A 7,440-nucleotide genomic window follows, 5' to 3' on the forward strand; every position below is an offset into this window, starting at 1 on the left:
CTAATTCATCCTCAATAAAAATATTATTATCTTATTGTTATTCTTCATGTGCAAAATATTTTTCTCCAAACTATTCCTTTCACCTTTCTTTGCTTTTAAACACTCTAACTAGCCTCAATTGGCATCCGATAAGCTTTATTACCAACATATCAAAGTACGAGGTATTATAGTCTCCCCCACTTAAAATAAATTCATCATCTAATTCAAATCAACATAAGGTGAATAGTCAAAGTTCTAAGATTCTGCCACTTCACTTTCGTCGGACATTCCTAACATAGTATCTTAGTTTATAAATTATATCGTCTTCCAATCCTTATAGAAAACTTGACAATGCCATAGTATATACAATTATGCGTATTACGCTTCTTGAATCACATCAACACTATTCTTCATCTTATAAAGAGAATTCAAATATGATAAAATCCTGGTCACACCTCAATTAATCATCCTTAAATCATCAATTATGCATGGTCACATAACCATCCACAATTCCTCATGATTTCTAGGCTCATATGAATAATCATCAATTATTCATGTTCATGAATACTTGAGTATTAGGGAAATAAATTGAATATCCATTTCAATGCTCATTTATTCTAGGCTCATGATTTCTTTCCTAATATTTGATCTATAAAGGATCTTTAACAATTTGTGTTGAGCTTATAATTTCTTAAGGGCGAGTCAATCATTGTCCTTGATATCATAAGGAATTCAGATCTTTAACAACAAGGTTTGGTGAGATTCAACATTTGGTGTTCTTCGCTATCGATAACATATTTCTAAACACCAAAATAGATATTGTGCCTTATATTGCTTCTCACTTAAACTTTAATGTTGAAATGCATAATTGGTATCAAGCCTTAAGTTTTCTCAATTAGCGTCTAGCTTTAAAATTAGCATCAAGCTTTATAATTGTCTCTTATCTCTTGAGCTTTAAATTGATCATATCTTTCTTAAATGTTTTAAGCCTTGAAGTTGATATGCTTGGAATGCTGAGTGATACATGCAGTCTTTACTAATGCTTTACCAATTGATATAATGAGCTTTAAAATGATTCCATCTCTCATAATTAATATTGTGCTTTTACAAAGGGATAGATTTTACTTATATCTATCAATTGGTATATTGAGCTTTAACACTTGGTATTGGAGTTCAAACATGGCTTATGTCACAACCCAATTTTCAGGCCATGACCGGCTCAAGGGACCAATGGGCTCAGCCCACCAAGCCCAAGCAAGCCTACTTACATGATCTTATACATTAATCCATATCCTTTAGAATTCGAAATTCATAATGCTCAATTACAATTCCTTTGAAAACAACTCATAAAACCCAGTCATGTATTCATAATGGCATCATCAACCATTAGATACATACATATAATTTGACAAGTGAATCTCAGCATTTCACAACAAATAGTCATATACATGTAATTAGAACTTGACCATCAGCGGAGTGACTCTGGGCATGATTGATAACACTTAGTGTCACGTTAAACCTACTGAGCAATGTATAGGGAAGAACACCTCGTCCTAAGATCCAACCACCTTTAACTCAGGAAACCTAAAACATGAATTTTAAAAACGTGAGTACAAACTCAGTGAGTGAACATAGGAAGGGAACAAGCAATTACAAGGAATGATTTAGAAATCATGATGCACTTAAGTTCGAAAACAGTGCAACCTAGTTCAAGTTCTTATTAAAATCTTTCCATCAACCCCGAGTTATTAAATCATTTCATAATAAAGGAACCATATTTAGTAGAAAATCGGAAAGAGAGGAAATTTCCAGCAATCATCCAAGCAAGGCAGTATAAATAGAATGTTCTTGTTGCAATAAAATCAATTCACATGTAAATGGGAAATTTTCAAGATTTATCATGCCATACAATCATATATTATAATCATAATCTTTCTATTGCATATACATATGCTTAAGCATATATCAATTAATATACCACGACACCTCATCCAGCTCATGTACATCATCACCGGCATGTGCACTGCCCACTCCACACATGTAACGTTGTAATTATCATGACAGCATCATTACCGGCATGTGCACTGCCCATTCCGCAAATGCACGGTTGTAATTATCACAACAACATCATTATCGGCATGTGCACTACCCACTCCGCACATGCACTGTTGTAATTATCACGACAGCATCATTATCGGCATGTGCACTGCCCAATCCGCACATGCACGGTTGTAATTATCACGACATCATCATTACCGACATGTGCACTGCCCACTCCGCACATGCACGGTTGTATTTGTCACACAATGGTACCATTTATGACATAGTATATATATATATATATATATCATTATACAGAAACATATGAATTCATCACACTATCCATTTTATAACATAAAAACATTTCATAAGGGCTTGTTCCCATTCAAGTTTTTGAAGAAAAACCAATAAAACGTTTTAGAGGATTCAATCAAACATAAACGTGTATATCCCAAGACATTTTAATGCAAGTTCACTCACCTGGCAACAATGAGATTTTAAGTTGCTATTTGTTCGGAGGTGTCTCTAACTATTTTCACTCGTCGGTCACTAGTTATTTTCTCTGGCATGCCACCACATTTCTCTAACTTTATCTTTGCACTTCCTAGCAAAAATATGAACTCAATATATTTAATTACATACATATATGGGCAGCAGTTCAATCAATTAATCGTTACTCAAATTTATATTTTCATCCTATCATGAAACCATCTTCAATTAACTCACATCTTAATACATTTTTACCAAAATTACTTACATCCATTGCTTACGAAATTCCTTAGATTATATCACCGGTAACTTATTTATGATGTCACGTTTAGATTATATCACCGGCAACTTATTTATGATGTCACGTTTAGATTATATCACCGGTAACTTATTTATGATGTCACGTGCCTACTTCAACCTTTCTAAATAATTTTCACCCAAATCCATCTTATATTTCCACACATAATCCACATATATGGTAGCAACAATTATTCTCACTTTCACTCGATTATTTCCTAGTTTACACGCATCGTTATTTATCTAACTTTCAATACTTTGTTTTTCAATCCTCCATCCACAATATTCCTTTTTTATTTCTTTCAAACAACATGCCATACAATCTTAACAATTTTCAACTAGCTTAGGCAAATAAATCCTTTCAACAACCATAATTCCTCACAATATTCAACTAACCGTAGGCTTTAAAACATAGTGTTAAGCTTACTGTTTTCCTTTTCCACTTTGAGTCCTTCATGTACCCATGGGTTTATTGGCTTACATGTTACCAATTTTTCTCCAATCAAGCCAATCTTTGCTGCCACAAGACATTTCTTTAAGTCACTAACTCATTTTCAAAGACTACTCAAGCCAAAAACAAGAATTCTTACTGTTCCTTGCTTGAATCACCAAAACAAAGCTTTTTCTTTCTTGTCCTCAAGGGATTTAGTGTGCTGGAAATTGGGGTTAAAGGCTGTAAATTTAATGCTCAAGAAGTTTGGAGAAGAAAGGAAAAGAAAACATGGAAAGGAAAGTGAAAAAAACTTGATTTCATGGTGGATAAAGAGAAAATGGCATGGAAGCTTCAAGAATGGCATGGAGCATGGATGAAGAAGAAGAAAAATCTGCTGGGGGAAAGGATAAGGTCGGTCTTGGCCTAAAAAAATTAGAGTAAACCAATATTCACATAAAAATTACCGTTTTACCTTTTTTTGTTTCCTTCCATTTTAATTTAGTCCTCCCAACACTCATTTAACTCCAGTTTCCTTCTATTACCTTCTCCTACAAATGCACAAACAAAGTATGGAGTTTGTACTTCAACACGATGTCCCCATAATATTTAAAATATTTATTTGCCCGCGCTATCTTTACTTAATAAAGACACGCGACTCCATTAACGTTAATTTTCTCCAAAAATCCTCTCATTCTTATTCTCCCCCATTTAGATTGATCATATACTCCTTCTTCATGAAAAATTTTGACACTGAATAAAATATTAATATTTTAATATTATTTAATTTCAAAAATTTCCTTTTGTCTCCTCTTATCCCCTTGGTACCCAAAATACCTTATTATGCCTCAATTAAATTCCGAATCACTTTTTATCTTGCAAATTCTTCTCCGATAAAAATATTATTATTTTATTATTATTTTCTCGTGTGTGAAATATTTTATCTTAAACTATTCCTTTCATCTTTCATCATTTCTGAACATTATAATTAACCTCAATTGGCATCCGATAATCTTTATTAGTCACCATATCAAAGTACGGGGTATTATAGCTTATGTGCTTATTGAACATCTTTATGATCATCTTTGTTAGACTTCATAATCGTTATGCGCACATTTTGCTTATAGTATATATACCTGTGGTTAAGTGCATATATATGATGACTTGGTGACTTTATGGTTACATATTCATGGTCTTCATGCTTATATTCTTGATGGATTTTGCTAATCATTATTTCTTGAGCTTAAGTGTTTAATGCTCACTCTTCTTAACCTTTTTGATATAACAAAAAAGGGGAGAAGGTTTGTGAGCAAATTTAATTTTATGCATATGTTGAGGGGGAGATTTTAAAATCATTTCAAATGCAAATTATGCTCATAGTTTTGTCATATCAAAAAGGGGGAGATTGTTAGCTTTAAAATTATTATAGTTTTGATTATGACAAAATGATCAAATTTACTTGAGCATTATTTGAGTAATCCTTGACAATTTCTTGAAATGATTGAAATCCCATACACTTGTTCTTACATTGAAACAAGCTTGACTCTTGAAGTTATTGAACTATGTCTATAAGCTTGTATGACTTAGGTGTATGAGTGCTTATGATTCTTATTCATTAAAGTTTGATTTAAAGATTAAAGAAAAATCTTGATACACTCATTAAGGAGGAGTTTTGAATATCTTGTTTAATGATGAAAAAGAAAAAGGAGAGAAGGAAGACTAAATCAAATAGAGTTAAATAGGTCTTCATGTTTAATTTATGTGTGTGATGCTCAATTTTGGTTTTGTTGAATATTATGTAAAGAAAAGTAGATGCATTGACTAAGGGGGAGCACCTCATTATGCATAAAGATTTGAAGCATTCATATTGAGCATAGACATTGCATCTTAATCTTGGAGTGTTTTGTGATCATAAAAAATAAGAGATAGAGAATGTTGACTCTATATGTTTTTGATGATAACAAAATATTCCCATTCATTGATGTTTAATTATATTGTTTAAGTGTGCAGGAGAAAGCTTAAATCATTAATATATTTGGTATTGTAAGCAAGTCAATATGTTTGTTCAGTTGTAAGATGGGTTAATTGGTTAAACAAGCAAAGAAGAAAGAGCTACAATTGAGTCACAAAATAGAAGCTTTTTAATTGGATAATGAAGGGTATTAGTCAACTATAATTCAAATTAAAAGTTGACGGGCACAAGAGGATTGAGAGACAGAGAAGACTTAGTCGACCAAAAACCTACTGCCAAAAATCTAGACTTCAAGACAGAAACAACTTAATCGACTAAGAAGGAAGTTAGTTGACTAAAAGCTCACTACCAAAAACTGGGTTCAGAAGACAGAGACAACTTAGTCGACTAAGAGCGTAGTTAGTCGACTAAGATCATTTTGTCAGAAAAATTGAATTGAATACTAGAAGATAAAATAATGGCTAGAAACGGCTAGTTTTTGTCTCCAATGGCCAGAATTGATTTTGCAAGTATTTAAAGCCTCTCTAACAGTCAAAAAGAAGAGAGGGAAGTTATCCAAAGTGATTTTGAGCTTAAAAGACCAAAAACCTTCTCTTTCCACTTGTATTTCACTCCTATCCTTTGAAAAAGTGTTTAAGCTTAGCTTTGTACATCTTAGATCAGCTAGGTGATCAATTGTACTTCATCTTTTCTTCATTTCTTGATTACTTAGAGTGTGCAAGGCACTCTAAGCGGTTGATCAAGCTTGGGTCAGCTAGGTTGTTGTGGTAGGTTCTAACTTAGCCTTAGAAAAGTTTGTTTTGGGTTTTGGTTGATCCCGTGAAAAACCATTGTTAAAGGTTGTGGTTGAGCCTTTGAAAAGCCACTTTGGGTTTTGGTTGATCCCAGTAAAAACCATTGTTAAAGGTTGTGGTTGAGCTTACGAAAAGCCATTGTAAAAGCTTGGTGGGAGCTTGGGAATTCCACCATTTTAGTGATTTGGTTTGAAAAATCCTTGGTTGAACAATCAAGGTAGTGGATGTAGGTCTTTGACTGAACCACTATAAATCGTTGAGTATTGTCTCCTCTGTTTTATTTTTCATTTTCATTCTTTCTAAAATCGTTTCTTCATCTTGCATCAAATTTCCCATCATTGATCTTCAATTTGCTTCTAATTCGAAATCAAGTTTAGTAAGAGCCAAAAAGTGCTATTCACCCCCCCTCTAGCACATTTTGGGGCCAACATTTGGTCCTTGGGCTTTAATGTTTTCTCATTGTGAAAATCTCACGAATGTATCTCACCAGGGTATACACAAGGTGGATACAAGTCCATACCTTACAGTTTAATGCCTAAAGCAGTGAACACAATTTCATTGCTAAAGTTCTACCCTTATCTACCAATCATAGCTCCCTTGCACATTTACCTGTGCATTGTTTTGTTGCTGACGAGCCACTCATGGTGTAAAACCCGACCCTATAAACACATGTCATGACATACATGCACTGAGTAGCATGTTATTATGCTAGGAAAGCACCTAAGAATAGACGAAACCCGGTATCGTACCGAACAGTACACTTGAGTTGATTTAATCTCGAACTAGTTCAAATAGGAATTGTAGGATGAAATTTAATATTTTATAGTCCAGGAATGACTAAAAATGATTGTTGGGAGTTCGAGGGTTCATTAGGGGTAAAATTGAAAATTTTGATGTTCAGAGGCAAAAATCGTCATTTTGCCACCTAAGATAATAATTTGATCATGGAGTGAAATTTTTGACCAAGATTAACTTTTTGGAGTATAATTTAATGATAGGAAGTGAAAATTTTCAATTTCGGCAATTTTCGAAACATAGGGGCAAAATGGTAATTTTGTCATCTCGGGGTAAAAACCGTAATTTTCACCACCAAAAACTTATCAAAATCATAGGATTTATTTATTTTTGGTATGAACAACTATGGTATGTTAAGTGGTGAAAAATTGAAGTTTAAAAGACGAAAGTTTAAAAATGGGCTACTAGGAAAGTGACACATGGCACTTTTTAATGATTTAATATTATTTTAATGAAAAGTCAGCCCATTTAAACCCCATTTTAAGTGATGGCCGGCCATAAGGGAGAACAAGAGAGAAAATAGAGAGGAAAGGAAGAAAAAAAGAAAAACCAAAGAGAAACAAGAAAATTCAAAGGGGAATTCGTGTTTTTCGCCTGTTTACACGTCTAACGGTAAGATTTTTCGACTTTAGCTTGATTTCTAC

This window comes from Theobroma cacao, chromosome 6 (assembly GCF_000208745.1).
Source record: "Theobroma cacao cultivar B97-61/B2 chromosome 6, Criollo_cocoa_genome_V2, whole genome shotgun sequence".
Classification (NCBI taxonomy): domain Eukaryota; kingdom Viridiplantae; phylum Streptophyta; class Magnoliopsida; order Malvales; family Malvaceae; genus Theobroma; species Theobroma cacao.